Here is a 25,019-nt window from a genome sequence, read left to right as displayed (position 1 = left end):
AATGTCTCTTGAGGAACAAAATCCACTGGTGTATGTAAGCATCTTTTCTCTCTCTTGCTGTCTCGCTCCCTACCAGACCCATATATACCCCAAACTATGCATAGTACATTTCTCTGTAATATCCTTGAATATCCTCCATCCAGGCTTGCCTCCCTATGTCCTTCTCTCATCTTGAAGGCCAGTAGTTCAGTAGTACCTTTTGATAGGAAGCCAGGAACTGCAAAGGTCTGGCCACTAGGAGAATGTCTGACCCTTGTGCTTAAATCCACATTAGCACTGCAGGCCTCCTGAGAGTAAATGGGAGGAGAGGCTGCCTTCTTTCAGCACTAGCTGGTAGGTGGTCTGCTTGCCTTTGTTCCAGCCCTATGCAGTTCCCTCCTGTGTTTCAATCCACAGCCTGCTGGGCTTTGTAAATGTAGCAGTCTTTGGTAGAAGACCTGATCTTTCAAATTATGGAACCTGGACTTNCCTTTAACATAGCAAATCAGGTTGTACTTTGAGACAAATAATGAGGAGTCCAAGGAAAGGGTTTCAGAATCCTGAAAAGAGCAATTAAAAATAATGAGTATTGAGAAGAAGAAAGCATTATTCTCAAAGAGGAAACATAAGGGCCAGTCAGAACACTTCAGCATGTGCTTGGGGTATGTTTAGCCACTTTAAACAGCATAAAACTGTAAAACGCTTTACCTTGATGAAATGTATGTGCAGTAAGGAGAAGCAGAGATTCCTTTTTTTTAAATTGCATTTTAGGTTTTGGGGTACATGTGAAGAACACGCAAGATTGTTGCATAGGTACACACGTAGCAGTGTGATTTGCTGCTTTCCTCCCCATTACCTATATCTGGCATTTCTCCCCATGCTCTGTCTCCCCAACTCCCCACCCCCTGCTGTCCCTCCCCTATTTCTCCCAACAAAACCCAGTGTGTGATGCTCCCCTTCCTGTGTCCATGTGTTCTCATTGTTCAACACCCACCTATGAGTGAGAAGGAAGACTTTTACACTGTTGGTGGGAGTGTAAATTAGTTCAACTATTGTGGAAGACAGTGCGGTGATTCCTCAAAGACCTAGAAATAGAAATTCCATTTGACCCAGAGATTCTTATTTTTACCTCTGGGTTGTGTTACTACTGTGTATGCTTAGACACAAACTCCAATTGCTGAGTAATAATGGATGAGTGCTTACCTCTTAAAGTGAATGACCCCTGCAGCCTCCTTTCCAGCTGACCTGGTGGCCCAAGTGCATCTGGTGCTCACCTACCCCTGTTGCTGCCCTGTTGCTAACTACCCAGAGCCTCTCATCAACATTGCTGCCACCCTTGGGAAGGTCAGCAATGATTGGCAATGCTCAGATAACAAAGGCACATTGCCTCTTCCCATGACGCTTTTACACTTTGCATTGCATTTTCCAATTTTTCAAAAATTTTCTCTTGTTTGAATTCCTTGATCTTCTATGTCTATCCTGACCTTTTTCATAGCAGGTTCTGAGGCCACAAGGATCTCTTCTTAGGAGAAACTCTAGTTGTAGACACCTCTAACCCTGTTTATTTGGTTTTGCTCTGAAATAATTCCTTCCAATTAAATTATTTATGTTTTTTTCTACTACACCTCACCTCTTTCCCAATACACATTCCAGTGTGACTTTCTTCCCCACATTATCGAAATATTGGGACATCAGTATTTACTGAGAAAACCTTTCAAAGAAAAATTGCACCAGATGAGTTAAACAGGCAAGGAAGATTTATTCAAGACTATTACAATAGGGAAGAGAGATTGAACTCAATATCACGGAAGCAAAAGGTGGGAGAGTTTTTCAGCATGGAGGTGCTATGGGGAAAGCTCTGTAGGGCCTCAGGGTAAAGGATGGTCAATGTCATTAGGCTCTGTGTTTTAGCTAATTGGCACTTATCTAAGTTAGGATCCTGCCCTCCCACAGAGAGGAGGAGGAGGAGATAGGGTCTTAATCTTTTGTGATAACATTTCCAAGGAATGACTCCCGAGTCCTTGAGAAAGTGATTTCTGGGTTGTAAAAATGTCAAGAGGCTGAAAGATGATTTACATCTCAAAGGGGCAGAGAAATAATATACAGTTGCAAGTTTTCTGCATCAGGTATTTCAAGATAAGGAAAGTCAGCGATATCAAGTGAGATGCTCTTAGATGAGGTAATATGACATCATCTTAAGGGCCGCCAAGAGCCAGATTCCAGAATTCGCAAAGTCCTAGGATTGAATCCTATCTCTGCCAGGTATTTGATGTATCACTTTTAAGGCTCATTTTCCTCTATACATGGTAAAAATAGTAGAACTGTTTCCATGGTAGCCATAGAATAGAATGAGATATTATAACTGTAGTCATCCTACTAATTTGCTAATTATTCTTATGATTTAGTTAGGGGTTAGAGCTTTTAAAAGATAGGTATTTGTTTTATGTAAGAGAATATACCTGAGACCTCTATTGAGAGGAGGGAGGAAAGGAGACTATTTTAGCATCTGTTTCACAAAAATGACACCCGAACTTTTGTAGAGAAGAAAATATAAAATCTAATCTTCAGACACTTAAAGATTTCTATTCCCTTTTTCTGTCATGAAATAAGTTAAATTGTCCACTAAAATGTTGATAAACAAAGCAGTAGCAGATTGTAAACTCTAAATGCATAGTGAATTTCCATGTTTAGGAATTCATGCCCTCCAAATAATTATAGACTTATATAAGGATACTGCTAAGGATATATTAATTGCAGTATTATTTCTTTAAATAAAATGTACTCGAGTATCATATACACACAGTAAAGTATACAAATCATATGTACACATTTAAACATATTTTCACAAAGTGAATAAATGCGTTCACCCAGCTCAAGATATAGAACAACCCTGCCCTGCTGAGGTCTTCCTCAAGTCCCAAGCTCATCAGTCCTATCCCAGAAGTAACCAGTACTGTTGCTCTGTTTATCATACATTGGTTTTGCCTGGTTTAAAATTTACATTAATGGAATAAAAATGGTTAGTAGGAAACTCTAACATCTACTTACTACTTTCACTTATCATAAACTTCATAAAACTTATCCGTATTGTTGCATGTAAAAGTAATTGTTCTTTCTCATTTCTACAGAGTATCCCATTGTATAAACATAACATAGTTGATTTTTTTTCTGCTTGTGCATATAGCCAGGAGTGGATTTACTGTGTTACTATATAACAAATATGCATATATTCAGTTTTAATAGGTAATACTAAAGTGGTTTTACAAATTCACGCCCCTACACTTTTCATTTTGTGTACTCAGTCCTTTGAATTTTAGACATTGTATTGGCTGTTGATTTTCATTTTCCTAATGACAGTCCTGTTGAGTGTCTTTGTAGGCACTATGTTTTGGGATTAACTCAATTGTGAAGTACCTGTTCAAATATTTTGCTGGGTGTCTCTTGCTTTTCCTATTGATGTGTTGTTGATTTTTATATATTTGAATCACAAATTGTTTTTCAGAGCTAAGTAATAACAATCTCATCTCCCACTTTGAATCTTGAAATTTTCTCTATAATTAATGTTTTTGATAAATAGTCTTTTCCTTTTATGGTCAATGTGTTCCACGTCAGGTTGAAAATATCTTTGCCTACCTTCAGATTGTGAAGGTACTCATCTACATTTTATTTGTAGTATTATTTGGAATAGAAAATTATGAAAACATGCTAAATACTTAGCAGAAAGAACTGACTTAAAAATCATACATATCCACGGCATGTAGTAATATGTACCCATTTTAAAGCCTATAGAAAAATATGCGATGAAATGAGAAATGTTTATAACATATTGTAGGTTGAGAAAAGCAGGTTATGAAAGATGTGAGATGTGATACAATTTTTGAAGAATGCATGCAGAATAAAGACGGTACAAATACAGAACACTTTAAAAGTAATTATCTGTGGGTAGTGATAATATAAATTAGCATTATTTTATTTTTGCTAATTTACATAGGCAATATTTATATAAGCATATGTTCCTGTGCTAATAATACAACATACAATCTGTTAAAACGAAAGGACAACGACATCAGATTTGAAAATAAATATTTTATTCCATTTCATAGCTTGTTAATTGTACAATACGATGTAAGTATTAGGTTTTTTTTTTAGAGTTTTAAATTCTTTTTTTAATTGCATTTTAGGGTTTGGGGTACATGTGAAGAACATGCAAGATTGTTGCATAGGTACTCACATGGCAGTGTGATTTGCTGCCTTCCTTCCCATCACCTTTATCTGGCATTTCTCCCCATGCTATCTCTCCCCAACTCCCCACCCCCCACTGTCCCTCCCCTTTTTCCCCAAAACAGACCCCAGTGTGTGATGCTCCCCTTCCTGTGTCCATGTGTTCTCATTGTTCAACACCCGCCTATGAGTAAGAACATGCGGTGTTTGATTTTCTGTTCTTGTGTCAGTTTGCTGAGAATGATGGTTTCCAGGTTCAGCCATGTCCCTACAAAGGACAGGAACTCATCGTTTTTGATGGCTGCATAGTATTCCATGGTGTATATGTGCCACATTTCCCCTGTCCAGTCTATCATTGATGGGCATTTGGGCTGGTTCCAGGTCTTTGCTATTGTAAACAGTGCTGCAATGAACATTCATGTGCATGTGTCTTTATAATAGAACGATTTATAATCCTTTCACTATATACCCAGTAATGGGATTGCTGGGTCAAATGGAATTTCTATTTCTAGGTCCTTGAGGAATTGCCACATTGTCTTTCACAATGGTTGAACTAGTTTACACTCCTACCAACAGTGTAAAAGTGTTCCTATATCTCCATATCCTCTCCAGCATCTGTTGTCTCCCGATTTTTTAATGATCGCCATTCTAACTGGCGTGAGATGGTATCTCAATTTGGTTTTGATTTGCATTTCTCTAATGACCAGTGATGATGAGCATTTTTTCATATGTTTGTTGGCCTCATGTATGTCTTCTTTTGTAAAGTGTCTGTTCATATCCTTTGCCCACTTTTGAATGGGCTTGTTTGTTTTTTTCTTGTAAATCTGTTTTAGTTTTTTGTAGATTCTGGATATTAGCCCTTTGTCAGATGGGTAGATTGCAAAAATTTTTCCCATTCTGTTGATTGCTGATTCACTCTAATGACTGTTTCTTTTGCTGTGCAGAAGCTGTGGAGTTTGATTAGGTCCCATTTGTCTATTTTGGCTTTTGTTGTCAATGCTTTTGGTGTTTTGGTCATCAAGTCCTTGCCTACACCTATGTCCAGAATGGTTTTGCCTAGGTTTTCTTCTAGGGTTTTTATGCTGCTAGGTCTTATGTTTAAGTCTTTAACCCATCTGGAGTTAATTTTAGTGTAAGGTGTCAGGAAGGGGTCCAGTTTCTGCTTTCTGCACATGGTTAGCCAGTTTTTCAAACACCATTTATTAAACAGAGACTTCTTTCGGCATTGCTTGTTTTTGTCAGATTTGTCAAAGATCAGATGGTTGTAGATGTGTGGTGTTGCCTCCAAGGCCTCTGTTCTGTCCATTGGTCTATATCTCTGTTTTGGTACCAGTAACACACTGTTTTGATTACTGTGGCCTTGTAGTATAGTTTGAAGTCTGGTAGTGTGATGCCTCCCGCTTTGTTCTTTTTGCTTGGAATTGACTTGGCTATGCGGGCTCTCTTTTGGTTCCATATGAAGTTTAAGGTGGATTTTTCCAGTTCTGTGAAGAAGGTCATTGGTAGCTTGATGGGGATAGCGTTGAATCTGTAAATTACTTTGGGCAGCATGGCCATTTTCACGATATTGATTCTTCCTAACCATGAACATGGAATGTTTCTCCATCTATTTCTGTCCTCTCTTATTTCATTGAGAAGTGTTTTGTAGTTCTCCTTGAAGACATCCTTTATGTTCCTTGTTAGTTGTATTTCTAGGTATTTTACTCTCTGTAGCAATTGTGAATGGCAGTTTGTTCTTGATTTGGCTCTCTTTAAGTCTGCTATTGGCTGTATAGGAATGCTTGTGATTTTTGCACATTGATTTTGTATCCTGAGATGTTGCTGAAGTTGCTTATCTGTTTCAGGAGATTTTGAGCCAAGACAATGGGGTCTTGTAAATATACAATCATGTCACCTGCAAATAGAGACAATTAGACTTCCTCTTTTCCTATTTGAATACCCTTTATTTCTTTTTCTTGCTTGATTGCTCTGGCTAGAACTTCCAATACTATATTGCATAGGAGTAGTGAGAGAGGGCCACCTTGTCTAGTGCCAGATTTCAAAGGGAATGCTTCCAGTTTTTGTCCATTCAGTATGATATTGGCTGTTGGTTTGTCATAAATAGCTTTTATTATTTTGAGATACGTTCCATCAATACCTAGTTTATTGAGGGTTTTTAGCATAAAGGGCTGTTGAATTTTGTCAAAGGATTTCTCTGCATCGATTAAGATAATTATGTGGTTTTTATCTTTGTTTCTGTTTATGTGGTGAATTACATTTATAGACTTGGGTATGTTGAACTAGCCTTGAGTCCCTGGGATGAAGTCTACTTGATCATGGTGGATAAGCTTTTTGATGTGTTGTTGCAATCGGCTTGCCAGTATTTTATTGAAGATTTTTGAATATCTATGTTCATCATGGATATTGGCCTGAACTTTTCTTTTCTTGCTGAGTCTCTGCCAGGTTTTGGTATCAGTATGACATTGGTCTCATAAAATGATTTGGGAAGGATTCCCTCTTTTTGGATTGTTTGGAATAGTTTCAGAAGGAAGGGTACCAGCTCCTCTTTGTATGTCTGGTAGAATTTGGCTGTGAGCCCATCTGGACCTGGGCTTTTTTTGGGTGGTAGGCTTTTAATTGCTCCCTCAACTTCAGACCTTGTTATTGGTCTATTCAGGGTTTCGGCTTCTTCCTGGTTTAGGCTTGGGAGGATGCAAGTGTCCGGAAATTTTTCCATTTCTTCCATGTTTACTAGTTTATGTGCATAGAGTTGTTTGTAGTAATCTCTGATGATGGTTTGTATTTCTGTGGAATCTGTGGTGATATCCCCTTTATTGTTTTTCATTGCATCTATTTGATTATTCTCTCTTTTCTTTTTTATTAATCTGGCTAGTGGTCTTTTTTGTTGATCTTTTTAAAAAAACAGCTCCTGAATTTATTGATTTTTTTGAAGGTTTTTTTTGTGTCTCTATCTCCTTCAGTTCTGCTCTGATCTTAGTTATTTCTTGTCTTCTGCTAAGTTTTGAGTTTTTTTGATCTTGCTCCTCTAGTTCTTTCAATTTTCCCAATAGGGTGTTGATTTTAGATCTTTCCTTGCTCTCATGGTTATTTTTTAACCAATACACTGTTCTATGTCTGAAGGTGTTAATAATCGCAGATGCAGGATACAGGATGTTGAGAACAATTTGATATTTTATTAGTCAAATCAAAAATTTAACAATGTTTATAGGTTCTCATCAGTGATAATTATCTGCTGCCTGCTGATGCCTGCATTTTTACCAGTTGGCTACAGTCCAACATACAACTGCATATTTAATTAGCACATCCATTTATTCTCATAGTGAGCCAGTGAGGTTAAAAATAATACAGAGGTTTTCTGCCAACATACCCAGTAACTCTTAACTTTCTAGCTTGTAAGTTGGAACCAGGAGACCCAATGAGTATGACTCTCTTGAGAATTTCTCTCCTTTGGAAACCCTTTTTTGAGAAAGTGAAAGGGAATGATGTAATTAATGAGATAATTCTCACCCTGGTGACACTTGGGTTTTTCTTCATACCATTCACAAATTATAGAAAGTCAAGAAGGTCTTTATAAATTTGTTGACCAAGAATCATATTACTTCCAAAATATCTCCTTCAGTTTTAACTTTACTTGCCTATCAAGAGACGGCTTTATTCACTTTAAGTTCCACCTTTGTCTTTAATTCATCTCATCTATAATTTCTTTTAGAAATCAACTCAAAAAGAATAAAAGCATCCAATCCTGAACTTTCCTCAAACAGAGTGATTTAAGGAATGCTGACAGCAATTAGCAGTCCCAATTGATATTTATGCATTCCACATGAATACAAGAACTATCCCTGCCGGTTGCTTTTCTCTATGCTAAGGGTTAAAGTAGTGAATAAGAGTGAGATAGATTAAATCCCTGCCCTCAAGAAACATACATTCATTTAGAGTAGCAAACAGAAAATAAGCAAACAAAGTAATAGGTCATAGGAACTTAACTCTCTTTTATATAAACTTGCCTATGGTCAGGTTTTCATTTCATTTAAAGTCTAAGTTTTTAAGAACCTGTGGACAATGTCAAGTGAGGACTTATGTACAAGGTAACCAGATCACAGCTATGATTAATGAAGCAAGAGCCATGAGGCCACACTTTTTATTTAAGCCAGAACTTGCCTGTGTCTCAGAAAGAAGACAATGGTGTTCCAATAGTGAAAGTTGTTAGAATTAAAATGGAGTTATTTAAGCCAACCTCTAGTCCCAGCTACTCGGGATGCTGAGGTGGGGGATTGCTTGAGCTCAGGAGTTTGAGGCCAGCCTGGGCAACATAGCAAAACCCTATTTAAAAAAAAAATGAAGACATTAGTATTTTTTAAAAACCCTGACTAACAGAGTCTGAGAAGGCTGTGAAGAGAAGGCTCTTACATTTGTGCACCTAACAAAACTATCACAGAAAACTACTGAAACCAGTCTTGCACAAAGGTTCTTGCAACCTTACACAAACAATAACTGGGCAAGGACATCTGTCCAACCTCAGACTGGTGTCATCGTTATTGGTTCTTGTAGCCAGTGATTATCATTTCAAACCATTATGTAATCCTCTTCGATTTTTCTTTAAAAACTTTTGTCTTTCTTTGCCTCCCTAAATATGCACATTATTTACTATGACCTGTGTACTCCCATTACAAGGTTCTATTACCAAATAAGCATCATTTTCTTTTAGAGAATTTCACTCTATATTTATTTATTTGTTTTGAAACTGGACCTTGCTCTGTCACCCAGGCTGGCGTGCAGTGATGCAATGATAGCTCACCACAACCCGGAGCTCCTGGGCTCAGGCAGTACTCCTCCCTCAGCCTCCTAAGTAGCTGGGACGAAATGTACTCACCACCACACCCTGCCTATATTTGTTATTTAGGTTGACATAAGAGACATGGAGAACCAAAGAATTCTGTCACAACCTTTCTTATTCATGTCACTTTCCTGAACTGGACAAACTCATGATGAAAATGATGACCTAGAGGAAACAGAAATACAGGGAAAGCCAGAGTTCCTTTTCCTTCCTGCCCCTTCTTACTCATCAGTAAACTGAAGCTAAGGGGTGTTGGTAGAGGATGTGCTTGAAATAAAGACAGCTGAGCGAGGTAGTTTCCTGCGGTGATGTCCACCGTCCTGGTAAGAACAAACTATATCTGCTTGCATGAACTACAAAATACAAATCATGTAATAATTTTGGTGATTCTGCGTATAAGCTAAATACTCAAATATTTGCATCTAGAACTGCCATTGCATAATATAAAAAAGAATAAATTCATATTAATAATTTTAAAAATATTTGATTATTTTCACTTTGAGTAACATAAAATAACAAATGAAAAAATACACTCTGACAAGTCAAAGGAGAGATTATGGAATATAGGAAAAAGCTTCATAGCTTAGTACCCTTAGCTATGCTCATTTTTGGCTTTATGAATAAAAGTCTCCACATTTTCATTTTGCCCTAGAATCCACAAATTATGTATCTGGTTTTGCCTGTGGAAAACAGGATCCAATTCAGACAGTTCAATAAACTTTATTGAAGAAGCTAAATAAATGTGGGCAGAATGCAGGGAACTGGCAGGGATTTAAAGTGCTGAGATTAGCAACAGCGGGAAGTCATCACCAGCCTGGACCTGAAGGACTAGGGGATAACATATTTTCATCTCAGACTATAAGAGTGAGTAGTTTGGGGAAACACATTCTGACCTCTATCTCTCCTGCCCTTGGATCTCTGTCTTGTGCTTTCCCTTGGGAAACCCAACTGGAAGCCAGCCATCTAGGGAGGCTGGAGCATGCAGTCCATGGGGTTGGGGTAATAAAGCATGTCAGAGAAGGGCAAAGAAAGTATCTGAGGTGAGGGCAAGTTGAGTAAAACTGTGGTCTAATGAAAAATAAATATTTTATCTCTGTCCCCAGTTTTTGGCACAGAGCTCCTAAAACCCTTCAGGTCTTCAGAGCGATAATAGCATCTTTTGAATGTTCCTAGCCAGGATCCCTAAGTTGCTTCAGGATGGGGACTGCTTCCCAGAAAGACCAACCCATGATTAGAGATTTGGAACTTTCAGCCCCACCCTGCCCACTTTGGGGAAGAAGGGAGGGTCTGGAGATTGAGATCAGTCACCATTGGCCAGTGATGTAATCAATCATGCCTACCTAAGGAAACCTCATCAAAACCCTTAAAAAGGTTTTGAAGCGCTTCTAGGTTGGTGAGCACCTCAAAGTGCCAGGAGGCATGGAAGAAGCTCTGTGTCTCTCCCCACCAAATCCTGCCCTATACGTCTCTTCCCTTTGCGTGTTTCTGAATTGCATTCTTTATAATAAACCAGTAAGCATAAGTATAGTATTTTCCTAAGTTCTTTAAGTCATTCTAGGAAATTATCAAACTGGAGGAGGGAAGGGAGACAGATACAGAAACCCAAGCATTTGCATTTCACCAGGCAGAAATGTGAGAAGCCTAGGTACTCTGTTTGCAGCCAGGACCTAAATTCAGGGCAATCTGTGGGACTGGTGCAATCCACACAGTCTGTGCTAACTCCAGATAGTTAGTGTCAGAATTGAATAGAATTGTTGGGCCCGAAGTTTATGTTAGAGAATTAGTTGGCGTTGGAAAAAAACACACATCTGGTGTCAAATGTGGTACCAGAAGTGGCATCTTCTTTTTTGTTGATCAACCTATCTGGAAAAGTTTCTAAGAATAAGCAAACTTGGCAGATGTGTCTAAAGAAGAATCTTCAAAATTTTAAATTCAGGTGTTGCCAAATTATTTAAGGCTTACTCGTTGTTAAGCTAGACAAATAAGAAGGCAGGCAAAAAACCTTCATACAGTGACTGCCAGGGCATGGCTGCAGTTTGAAAGGCTTATGAAAATCAACCTTTTCTGTCCAGTAGAATAAATGGAGCTCATTAAAGTAAGTCTCTTTCAAGTTATTGAATGTCTGCCAAGAAGACACCTTTGTTCTGAAAACTCTAAGAAACCTCCTTATGGTTTTAGAAGAGAAATTATACAAACCCCTGCTATAAGTCCCAGATAGTCTGTTTGTAATAATTGAAGAAAAAAGGGGGAAGGGAGGTTGCACTTGGTAGTTGCTATGCAACCATGCATTTGGCCATTGCTAGTCTAGATTTAATCACCTTTAACACATGCACTTTCTTGGACGTGCAGCTAATTTACAGCAAGTAGCCCTCACGTTGATTCTACCTCTTCATCTGAAATGCCAGTGCCATGCTAAATTATGTGATCCATGACATACCAGAGGCCTGGCAATTCAGGTTAATATACTGCTGAATTCCTACAATGTGGATCTTACAGTGATTATTAATTGAAAAGCTGTGCTCAATGTCAAATTAATGTGCCATGGAGTTATGTTTTGGCTCAGATGCAAAGCCAGATAACTAATCTTTGTCTCCCATTTATTAGCAGAATGCTGAGCTCATTATTTCCCTTATAAATTGACAATATTCTCTGGAATGCCAGCCTATTGAGCCTTGATTAGGAAAAGAGGGCGTCCTTCTTCATGGGCAGTCTTTTTTTCTTTTCCACTCAAGTTTAACCTTGAGAGGAGTGCGTGTGTGTGTGTGTATGTAGTTGGCTACTCCAAATTAACTTGTGTACATTGTATACCGAGATCATGTATTACAATCATAATTACTGGTAGCACTTATGGAGCAAGTGCATTATGCCTAGTATTAGTTTAGCCTCTTTACAGTAATCTCGTACATAATCTCATAATAACCTACAATATATGGAAAACATAGCCCTGTGGTATTAGCTATGACAAATAGCAGATTATAGGTAAATGCTCATCAAATGTTCAGCTTAATGTTAGCTACTGTGAGGGCTATTGCTTTTTCTTTTTCTTTTTTTTTAATTTATTTTTTATTGCATTTTAGGTTTTGGGGTACATGTGAAGAACATGCAAGATTGTTGCATAGGTACACACGTGGCAGTGTGATTTGCTGCCTTCCTCCCCATCACATATATCTGGCATTTCTCTGCATGCTATCTCTTTATCTCTCCCCAACTCCCCACCCCCCACTGTTCCTCGCCTATTTCCCCCCAACAGACCCCAGTGTGTGTTGTTCCCCTCCCTGTGTCCATGTGTTCTCATTGTTTAACACTGGCCTATGAGTGAGAACATGCTGTGTTTGATTTTCTGTTCTTGTGTCAGTTTGCTGAGAATGATGGCTTCCAGGTTCATCCATGTCCCTACAAAGGACACGAACTTATCGTTTTTTATGGCTGCACAGTATTCCATGGTGTATATGTGCCACATTTTCCCTGTCAGGTCTATCATCAATGGGCATTTGGATTGGTTCCAAGTCTTTGTTACTGTAAACAGTGCCACAATGAACATTCGTGTGCATGTGTCCTTATAGTAGAACAATGTATAATCCTTTGGATATATACCCAGTAATGCGATTGCTTAGTCAAGTGGAATTTCTATTTCTAGGTCCTTGAGGAATTGCCACACTATCTTCCACAATGGTTGAACTAGTTTACACTCCCACCAACAGTGTAAAAGCGTTCCTATTTCCCCACATCCTCTCCAGCACCTGGGACTATTCCTTTCTCTTTTGACCTGCACACCCTCCTTCTCCCTTATTCTGGAATGTTTACCTGGATCGCCTTCCATCCACAACCATGGTGGTGAGCATGTAACCCAGGATAGGCCAATAATAGTACCTCACTCTTACTACCATAGCAAAGGAACCAAAAGTTAGCCCATAACCCAAGCCAAGCTAACGAAAGCCCGTCCTAGAAGTGTCTGAAATTATTTGAAGGTGAGAAAAGGACTTTTACCTCTTTTTCTGATTGTGCTGTTGTTAACATGTAGGACTGGGGACAAAAATGAGTCACTCAGGGTCTTAGGGCACAAAATTTAAGGAGACATTGACTCTCAGTGTCACGCAAATACAAAGCTGATGCTTGAAAATAAGTGTCTCCTTAAATGCTCTACCCAGTGTGTCTGCCTCTCTAGACACAGCCTAGTTGCAGCCCTGCTAAGAGGTGAACCCAGAAGTGCCAGTAACCCTTTCTTCAGCCACATGAAGAAATAATTCCATTTGAAGAGAATAAAATCAGTAAGCAAAGTAGGCCTGCCTTCAACATTTGCAGAGCCCAAGGTAAGAATACAAATGAGCCCACATCTCATATATCTAAATATTAAACCATTATCAATAAGGCTGTACCAATAGCCCAGCTAGCATTTGTGCCTGGGGACCAACAGACACTCCCAGAATCACCACTTACTGTCCAGAGGTTGAAGGGGCTGCACTTCTCCCCACTGACCTGCCAGTCTTGGTACATGCATATTCGAGTGGCAGCAGAGATCGCTGGGGTAGACAGGCAAAGCCGGGCAGAGCCCAGGAAAGGTAGAACCCAGGACTCCTGCGAGCCGAGCCCCCCCACCGAGAGGACTCACCCAGGACTCACCCTGGCCCAGTCACTGATAAACTGGGATAAGAATCAATGCAAGTGGGATTTCTTTTCTTACATCTCATTTTCCTGACTTAGAATGTCCAGGCCATTCTAGCATCGCAGTTCAGGATACCAGAGGGGAAAGAGGGGCATAAGTATCTGCAGAATCCGGTCTTACAAAAAACCTACTTTGGATTTTATTATTTACATCACAGCATCCAATCCTAGTGTCCCAGGACAGAGCTTTAATTTTTTTCTCCTATAATTCCTGTTTCACAAAAATCACCAAACTTATAAAAAAGAGGTAGTTAAGATATTGAAAAATTTAAAAATAGGTATAGATGTAAACATCTGTGTGTATGTGTGTGTGTGTGTGTGCGTGTGCATGTATAGATGTTTCAGGGTCAGCATAAAGCAGAGCCCCTAAGGCAGAAGTCCTTAAGTTACTAAGTGTAAACAGACAGGACCCTAATGTGCAGGGTCTTCAAAGAGCAAGATGTCTTTAGGTGGACATCCTTTAAGATAGTGGGATTGGTTGCACTTGGTAGGCACACTTTTCATCCTCCATCCTTAGAAGCTGAGCAAGGTGAGTCAGCTATGTGACCGAGAGCCCTTTAGCCATTGGAAGTCTTCCACCTTCAATTTGAGAGTAGGGGATGAGGCTTGAAGGAGAAACAAGGGCTGTACAGGTGAAATGCAGCAGGGTGGGAAGGGGAGTCCTTGCTAGCCAAAGAGATATCAGGAGAAGAGAATGTAAAGCAAGACAGAGTTTAGCAAATTCAAGGAATTGAAAAATGTCCCACAGAGAAAAGAGCGAATGAGCAAGGGAGAATGAGCGTGACTGGGGAAACTGGCAGGAGCCCCATCGTGTAGGACCTTGCAGCACCAGTGTATTATTGGTGGGAAATTGTTTAAGGAAATGACTAACACAATCTGACTTAGAGTTTCAAGACTCCTTGTGTGGATCGAGCTGAGCTCCAGCTTGAACCAGGACTGTGACACTGGGCATATGGGATGCATGTGATTAATTTCTGTGTCCCGGGTCTGGAAGTATTTCTCACAGGCCTTTTCTCCCCCAGCTTGTTTCTCTCTCAGAGTTCAGTTCAACCTAACTTTATCCATGACATGGAACAGGCCAGCTACAGCAGGAGACCTTTTTATCTCCATGTGAGATTAGTAGCAGACGAGTTCCTCGGGTCACAGAAACGGCCGGATAGACGGTTGGAGTTTTAAAAATACCCCTTTAGACCAACTTATGCATGAAACGAACTGGAAGAACAAAGAAAACAAAGCTTTGGTAAATGTGAAACCCTCTCAACCTCTCTACTACTCAGGCACGGTTTGAAAATGTCATGCTAGAAACAGCTCAAGAACAAAGGCTGCTTCTACCCAAGTAAAAGAAGTGTACATGCGGGATAATTACCTGTCCAAACTCATCTTCAGCTATATCTGAATTATCCAGATAATGCAGGCAAAAACCTATTAATTATCCAGATAAGGATCTGGCTATTATGACTTTTATTTGCATGTACAAATAGCCATATGGAGGGTGTTTGATGTCAGGTTTCAGCTTTTAATTTTTTTTTTCTTCTTCCTAAAGTGTTGGGAGAAATCTTAAACAGCTCAAAAGTATCTTACTCCAATATTTATCAATCAAACACCTTGTTATGGATAAAGTGTTAACTGAGGCTCTAGCGGGATATATTATGGGATTTGGAAATCTTATCCTAAAGCAAACTTCATCTCAAAAGATGAGCTTGTGCATGAATTGTTATATACTCCCTCATTCACTTTAGAAGAATCCAAAGGCAAATGTAAACAGAGATAAAAATGAAGAGGCATTTAAGGCAGAAAAGGGCCAAATGGCCAGCTTTTGTGTTCTGTGTTGGGAGGATGGAGTTGCCTGGTATTCAAGAAAAAAACTATTTTTCTTGAATAAATCCATCATACAGTGTAGCCTGGATCAATTAAATGTCTTCTAATGAAGAGATTAGAATTTTGTGCTCTACCTATATTCTAGTATTAATCCATAGAGAGGGATTATCAATCTCAGCACTACTGACATTTTGGACTGGATAACCATTGGATACGTGGGAAGGGAGTGAGGGACCGTCCTGGTTATTGTAGGATGCTTGGCAGTATCTCTGGTCTATGTCCAGTAGATCCTAGGAGCTCTTATCCACCACTAGTCAGGATACTAAATTTGTCTCCAGACCTTTCTTTCCAACTGTCCTGTGGGTCTAAAATCACTCCTGGTGGAGAAACATGGTTGCAGAGGTTGTAGAAAGATACTTGGGCAGCCAAACCCCAATTTGTTTTTAAGAAATTGTCTTTGACCATCAAGATAAATTCATGTGCCTGTTATTTCATTATAAGAGAAGAAGGGATCCTTCATTTAGCTAACGTCATAGTGTCATCAACCTTGGTAGGGACCTGGGAAGGTCAGGAGATCTAACCATAGTCAATTTGTTTATTTGTTAGACTCTGAATCTTGACTGGAGTTGTACCATGAATGAAGAAATGGCCTGAGCTCAGTCATTCCAGAAGCAGGACTATTGAGTGATTCTTCTTGTTTATACGTGGTTCCTCCAAGTCTGATTTGATGTCTTTCCCTTCCAACTTATGAGCCTCATTTTATTTTATTTTAATAAGTTGCAACTAAGGAATATTTACTGAAACAGACCCTTTACTTTCAATTTCTCATTGAATATAGTAAAAACAATTTAAAAACTAAACAACTAAAAATCAAAACAATAGAAAATCAAACCATTAAGATTATTTTAAACAGTATAAAAAATCAAACTGCTGTTTTAATCAAACAATAATCAATTAAGCCTCCTTTATTCAGCTTCAATTATGTGATTTCGTTACTTAAAACAACAAAAAAATAGTTTATACTAATGAAAGTAACCATTTACTTCAGGAATGCTAAAATTTTAAGTAACAAAACTGAAATTTTAAACAAAATCCTTTGCTGAACCTCACAATACAGAAATGAATTAACAATAGCATTTAAAATTAAAAATAGTATTTAACTAGGCTATACTTTTGATTTCACTAATATAATATTTATACATTTTTAATTATAGCAATGCTAACACTAAGTCCTTTTGATACCCATACATATTTTAAATTTAAACATTTTAATTGATATTTAGGGACTTTAATTTTCCTCAATGTCCAAATTATCTCTCTTTTGAAATTCTCCATCTTTCCCTGCAGTAAACCAGTTTCTTTCTGCAAGTCATTTATCATCTGTGCTAATTATTACCTTTCCACCCAAGTCTATCCTTCAGCGTCTGCTCTGTAATAATGGAATTGGGCCCTGTTGATTTTTCTCCTTTGCCGGCTGGCACTATGTTAAGCTTTTTTAGTAGAGACACCTGGAGTGATGCTGGGGGAGAAAGCAGTTTCTCCTCTTAGTTCTGGCATGTTCTCTTAGTAGTTTCTGCAGCATGCAGGGCTTCTGCTGCGTTCAGCTTCTGCAATGCAGACGGCCTCTGCAGGGCATGTGGTTTTGCTGCCTGGCTCCTGCAGTGTATGACATGAAGCAACCAGTAGCATGTAGCATCTCCTGTGAAGAGCTTTCCACTGGCAACCCCTCAGGTTTCTGCAGTGAGTTCTACCATGACATTGCCTTATAGCCAGCTTACACTGACACTCCCAGAGAGATATATAGAGGGTCCCAGTTGTGCAACTCCTTAACAAAGTTCTCCAGCAAACCATGACCCCAGCTCCTCTAATGAAGATCACAGCCATTGTGTGTAGGGGACCTCTCCTATCAGCACTCTATCTCAGCCCAAGAAGTGGTGGCTACTTTTTATATGTGTTATTTCTGTATTCTTTAGAATTATCATCATTCACTACTAGCCAATCCCCTTTTACTCAAGTCTCCTGCTAAAGTTAAATAATTTCTTTATATTGAACTTTTCATATTCAAATTACTAGATGGTTTCTCTTTGCTGATTGGATCCCGATACATCATTTTTAAAATGACCGAAGTCTTTGCTAATTGCAACATGTGGATCATCTATGAATAGGTTTCTTTTTCTGTTGATTTCTTTTTCCTTTGACTCTGGATCTCAGTTTTCTTTGTCTTCAGAAGTCTATTAATTATTTATTGGCAGTGGGTATTGTGGATAATACTTTTAGAGCTTAGATAAGCTCTAAATTCTCTTATCTTCCAAAAAATAATGACTCTATAAGTTTTGCCTTAGCAGGTACCTAAATTAATGGAAGATCTCTTCAATGTTGTGTAGCTGTGGTTTAAAACTGGAACAGTATCACTGTTACATGCAGTCAAAAGGTACATCACTTAATCCTAGTATATGATCCTTACTTTGAATGCATGACTATTTTGAATAAAAAGCCACAGTATTTATTAAGCTCCTTGAAGTTAGCAGGATTTTAACTCAAAACTCTATCTCCTCAACATTGGGCAGGAGTCTGCTAAACTTTCCTTTCTGGCTATTTTTTGCGGGGATCTTCACTTGGGCATTCTAGAAGTCAATAAGTCATTTAAGGCTGGTTTTATGCAGAATTGGTGACTCCCCCATTTCCAACCACACTGGTGTTTTCAACCAATATATCTGATTCCTCCAAACATATAAATATAGATCTCACCCAATAGAACCCCTTCTTTCAAGGTTTTATCTCTTTCTACCTATCTTTTTTTCTCTCCTGTGGTATTAGTTATATAGTGCTGTGTACAGACACATCCCAGAACTTCATATTTCTAACAGTCAGTGTTCACCTAGCTCTCCCTTCTGTGTGTTGGCTAGGAGGTTTTCTTTTTAAAAAAAATTATTTATTTATTATACTTTAAATTCTGGGGTACATGTGTAGGTCATGCAGGTTTGTTACATACATGCGCCATGGTAGTGGTTTGCTGCATCCATTGCCCCGTCATCTATGTTAGGTATTTCTCCTAATGCTATCCTTCCCCAATCCCCCAACCCCCTGCTATTCCTCCCTAGCCCCCTACCCCCCAGGCCCCAGTGTGTGATGTTCCTGTGGGAGGAGGTTTTCATCTGAGTTAACTTGGCTGATTTTTGCTAGGCTTACTTGTGTACCTGTGATAGATGCTGTTTGGATTGTCTCGGATATTCTTACTCACATACCTGCCTGGCAGCAGGTTGTCAACAGTGGCAAATAGGCTATATGTCTCTCATCCGACAAGCTAGTTTGAATTTCTTCATCTGATGATCACAGGATTTCAAAATAGAACAAAAATAAATCTTAATGAACAAGCACTTTTCATGGCTCCACTTGTACCACTTTGTCAATATCCCAGTGGACAAAAGCAAGTCACGTGGCAAAGCCATGTTCAAAGCGTTGAGAAATAGACTCCACCTTTTGATGGGAAGAGCTGCAGCATCAAATAAAGCTGTGGACACAAGAGGGAAAGCATTGGTGGCCTCTTATACATTCTATCACAAATTCCTTCAAAATATTGTTTAAATTATTCAGTTTATAATTGTTTTTGGAAGTTTGCTTAGTCTACTACATTCTATCCCAATACTGTGAATAATGTACTTGCTGGGTTTGTAAGTAAATGTAGCTGCCATATATCATTTACTTTCTTATACTACCTTATAAGATCTGGTTTTGAATTTGCTTACACAACTATCTGTGGTGTGGTATAGGCTTGGGTATTAAAGGAAAGTGTAGCACCACAAAAGTTCTGATTATGCCTACTATACAGAGGACAACTTCTATATACAAGATTTTTCTTGACAACTAAGCCTGATTTAAAATTCCTTCAAATCAAGACAAGCTTTGATATTGTGTGATTCTTAATAAAAGGTAGTTTGGAGAGATTAAAATTATTTCCAATTTTGGATAAAGTCAGAGTTTTAGTATAATTGCATGACTCAGTTTCTGCTAAAATGCAACCATGATAATATATTCACAAAGATAGCAAAAAATAGTTTATACACAGAGTTGCATCAAATAAATTAACCGGACAATATGAGTGAGTACATTTTTGGATTGCAGTGTATTATCCCTTGGCATATAATATTAGATGGGGCAGGATATATTATTATATTTAAAATAAAATCTAATCATATTTTACTGAATTTTAAATAAAATATTTGCACAGTCCTTGAGCTATGTGCTAAAAGGAACATAGTTTTAAATCCTTTACTTCATAGGTAGTCTCTGCCAAAAGAACATGAATCTCTTGAGAGCACAATCTTTGTCTTACTGCATGGAAAGCTGTTAGCAAGCAGTGCTTCTCAGTATTTTCCTTAACTGAGGCTGAATCAAATAATAATGATATATTAACATCTGGCTGGTGGTGAGATAAGTTTTGGTACTGGACAATGATTTCTTTTATGGTAAACTCTGCAAGGTAGGCACCATAAGTAGCATCACTTATTAATGTATTTAATGACCACCACTGAGCTCATGCTATGAAGCCAGGTGCTGTGAAAAGTCTAGTGGATACAATGAGAAATACTGGATAGTTTCTGGGAGCATGCAACTTACAGTATAGAAGTGGAAATACATATAATCATCGAAGTCACCATTAACTCATACATTGCCATTGGGCATGTAAAATGGTGAGGCCACTTTGGAAACAGCTTGGCAGTTTCTTAAAATGTTAGGCATTTTAAGACAGTGTCAACCCAAGAGAAATAAAAACATGTCCTTCTAAAGACTTTTTTGAGAATATCAGTGAACAGTATTATTCATAACAGTCAAAAGGTAGGAATAATCTATGTATCCACCAACAGGTGAATGGATAAGCAAAATGTAGTGTAATCCATACAATGAAATAGCATTCAGCAATAAAGAGGAACAGTACTGATACTACCACAGCAGAAATGGGCCTCAAGAATGTTAGGCCAAGTGAAAGAAGACAGACAAAAAAAACCCTTGCATGCTATATAATCCCTCTGATGTGAAATGAATCCACAAAAACAGCCACTCAGGAGAGATAGAAAGTAGATTAGAAGTTGCATGAGGATGGGGATGGGGATGGGAACAAAGAGTGACTGCCAGTAAACATGAGGTTTCTTTTGGGGGTGATAAAAATGTTTTAAAATTAGATTGCAGTGGTAGTTGCACAATCATGTCAAGTGACTAATTATCATTTAATTGCTCACTCCAATGGGTATATTTTATGGTTTGTAGGCTATACCTCCATCATACTGCTTTGAAAAATCATCGTTAAAAAGATGTGCTATATTTTGGAGTCAGAGAACACATCCTGGCATAGGTAGCCTGAGTTACACCTAAAGGATAAGAGATACTTTGAGAAATTTCTGTGGTGAGAGTGGGATGAGAGAAGGTTGCCAGAGAGGTTTGAATCGGCATGATGTGTGCATTTGATGTTTGTGTGTAGAATTTACAGTAATGTGTAATTTACTGAGGTCCACGGCGGTAAGAGTTAAGGATAGAGATGGAGAGAGTGTCTAGACTATGGAGGAGGGCCTGTGTGTTGTATTCCGAAAGTGAGTTTCTATCCTATACTTGATGAAGATGTTTTAAAAATTTTAAGCCAGATCATGACCTAGTCGGCTTTCCATTTCAAATTAATCACAAGGGTGGCTTATTGTTTGCGTGGGGGTAGTCAAGGAAAGGAAAGAAGAAAACTGTATTACCAGGGCACCGCTGGAGGGAGGCTACCAGTTACAAAGTTGGTGAAATATTTCAGATGAGATATAATGATAATTGCCACTAGGGAAGCTGTCAGAGGAATGGAAAACAAATACCTTTTCTGTAAAATAGGTAGGGTTGGTGATTGATTAGACATGGGAATAAAGATGAGCAAGGAATCATGGATGAATTTCAAAACTTTGACTTCTATGGTGATATGTGATGATTCCTACAGCTGAGCTAGAGAAACAGGAGAGCCCATTCTAAGAAGAAATATGTGTATGGGACATCTCGGTGGTAAGATGGCCACTGGAAATATTGTAAGAAATGCCAAATAGGAGCCTATATTTTAAAGTCCTTATCCTGGTAATTGAAATTATGAGAATAGATGATTTAGTTTTAATATTCATGTAAACATGAATATTAACAGAAAATGTTCACAATAGCAAAGACATGAAATCAACCTAAATACACATCAATTATAGACTGAATGAAACAAATGTGGTACATATGTACCATAGAATACTATGCAGCCCTAAAAAAAGAGCTAGATTATGTCCTTTGCTGGGACATGGATGGAACTGGAGGCCATTACCTTTAGCAGACTAACACAAGAACAGAAAACCAAATACCACATGTTCTCACTTACAAGTGGGAGCTGAATGATAAGAACACATGGACCCATCAAGGGGAACAAAACACACTGGGGCCTATCAGAGGCTGGAGGGTGGGAGGAGGAAGAGGATCAGAAAAAAATAACTAATGGGTACTAGGCTTAATACCTGGGTTATAAAATAATCTGCAAAAAAAAACCCTCATGACACACATAACCCTACGTAACAAATTTGCACATGTATCCTGAAATGAAAAGATAAAAAAAAGAAAAGAAAAAAAAATGTAGATCAAGGATAGAGTCCCAGGTGATCACCAGGGAGTAGATAAAATGTTATTTTGTCCGAACAGATACTTTTCAAGCCTTATTTTCTAATGGGAAAAGTAAGTAGGATTCTTGTCTTCCTAACCCACTTTTACTAGAACTAGTCAGCATTTTAACTCTTTTGTATTCTGAGGCACACTTAACAAGGACTTAAAGATTCTCTGAAAGAATGGAGAGTAAATATTCTAAACTGTTTTCTACACTCCTGGTCTGTTTTGCTTTAACTGCTAGGTGGATTAAGCAACCTCTAAAGATGAAATAACTCCCTACAATGTTTTAAAATACTTCAAATTGAAAAAACAATTTGCCAATTGCAAGAATTAATTGAAAGTGGCGTATTTCACTCTTTTATTTCAAAGTTCACATTTTTCACTAATTCAATAGAGCACCAAAATGTGTTTTAATAAAAATTTAAAATTTCCTGTAAATAGGCAGGAGTTTCAAACAAACTCAGTCAGGGATAGCAACAGGTTATTTTTTCTTTTCCTCTTATAGTTTATATTTTTATTGATAATTAACTAATATTTTTTTACTTGGCTTGTAAGTCCTTAGAACTGTAAGAGAATTTAAAGGTCATCTAGTTCACCTTTCTCAATTTAGTCAACAGAAAGTTTAAACCATGTTGCTCCCTAATGGAGGAAATCCCATTGCAGCTTTGGATTTATGACTTTTACAGAATGTTAGAGGTGGAAGGAAATTTGCAAATAAACTTCATTTACTCCAAAGTTCCACATTGGTAGACTTGGACCAAATCTGCCCTAAACCATGTTTGTTTTGCTTGCATGTACAACATTTCATTATAAATGTAGTTAGTTACAAATTTCTTTACAATGAAAATTTATCATAAAAATCTGAATTATTCTTATCATTGTTTAAATTTTTTAATTTTTCTGTTCAGAGACAGCCTTCCTATGTCACCCAGGTTACAGTGGAGTGGGAGATCATTGCTCAGTACAGCCTCGAACTCCTGGGCTCAAGCGATCTGCCTGCCTCAGCCTCCTGAGCAGCTGGGACTATAGGTATACCACTATACCTGGGTAATTTTTTTTGTTTTGTTTTTTGGTAGAAACTGGATCTCATCATGTTGCTCAGGCTGGTTTCTAACTCCTGGCTTTAAGCAATCCTCCCATTTCGGCCTTCCAAAGTGCTGGGGTTACAAACATGAGTCACTGTACTCGGCCTTATAATTACTAATGGAAAAATAGGCAATTCTGGGGCCACACTCTCACAGTTTAGCAATCAGCTAGGACTTCCCTCCTTAAATAAGATGTGATTTCTTGTTGCCAGAATCAGGCTCCATCCTGACAGTCCTGCATGCTTCCTGCCTACCCTCCATGAAACCTTGAGTTTGAGGCAACTAAAATAGACCAACACAATTACTAATGTAATAGATATTGATCAATTGTCTGCTAGGTGCAAGAATGGAAGCCTAACGAGGGCAAATGTGGAGTTCTATTTCCATACCCAGAGTAGTCCCTGGCTCAGGGGAGGTAGAGAGACACATATTTTGAATGAGAGAATACGGTGTCCTGAAGATATAAAGTTCTTATTGTTAAGCAGCTCAAATCATCAGCAATTCAGAACCACAAGAAATCATAGAGCAAGGTGATGACAACTTTCAGAATGTCACCCATGAGAAATCACAGACAAGAAAAAAGTTGAAAGTTGTGATGTCACCATTTAGTTGTTAGTATCAAAACCATGCTCAAATAGTACTCTATCAGGTCATTTTAGGGAAGAAAAAAAATGAAAAAAAAGAAAGACAAACTATTCTGGGAAAATTAGTTGAAAGAGTTATATACCAAGACATGTGGAAATAAGGAAATCTAACTTAATGTTGGCTAATGTATTAAACTACATTCCCTTAAACCAAAAATTAAAATTTAATATTATTCAACCATAATTTCTTACCACCTATAATTTATCATTTGCAGTTATTACTGAATTAGTCTGCAGATACCCATAAAGACCATTTTTAAATGTAATCTTCAACTATTTCTCTTAAGCCTGATATCTGAGCATACTTTCGTCCAACAAGTTCTATGCCAGAGGAAAGGAATTAGTTGCTTGTATAATAACTATTGCATTTTCAAGACAGTTTCAAACTAAATCTGGTACTATTTTCTTTTTAATGTGCAGAAATACTGTAATTTACTACTTATTATATATAGCTGTTATAGGAGGTACGTGAATATTTTGGGATAAAAAATTTCAAAATATAGTCATTCAGCATCTTTATTAAGGAGATTTGGATTTTCAAAGCTCACAGCATTCATGCCAACACTTGTCTAATCCAACAAGCAGGTCTGGTGATAGTGGCATGAGTTTGAATTTGAGTACTGTACTATGGGATTCTGGGGACTTTCTCACTTGAATTATTCTCACCAATGTAGAACTTGGTGAAGATAAACTACCTTTGGGACTAAGACTGAAAACAGAGATGACATCTTATCTTTTTAGTTTTTAGGTGTCTATTATTTGCCAGGGTTAGTAAAGTTGGTGTTGGTAAATTTAGACGATTTATCTCAAATTTAAATTGCAAATCTGGTCAGTAATTCATACAGGAAAAATTCCCAGAGCTGTGGGATGTAGTCTTGGACAGCTGGATATAGAAATGTCAGCAGCTGTTCCTAATGTGTGAACTTCATACAGCATAAGCCAGAACAGAACCCAAGAACCCAAGATCATCCATTCAGGTAAAAGCTAAATCATTGACATAAAATATGTAATGTACAGTCATAGATAGGAATTCTCCAGAATGATTGATAGCTTGATTCCATACTTTTAAAGCATTTTCTTCTTCTCTCTCTCTTTCCTTTTTTTTTTTTTTTTTTTTTT

The sequence above is a fragment of the Cebus imitator genome, unplaced genomic scaffold, assembly GCF_001604975.1.
Source record: "Cebus imitator isolate Cc_AM_T3 unplaced genomic scaffold, Cebus_imitator-1.0 Scaffold99, whole genome shotgun sequence".
Taxonomy (NCBI): Eukaryota; Metazoa; Chordata; class Mammalia; order Primates; family Cebidae; genus Cebus; species Cebus imitator.
This window is presented reverse-complemented; position numbering follows the sequence as displayed.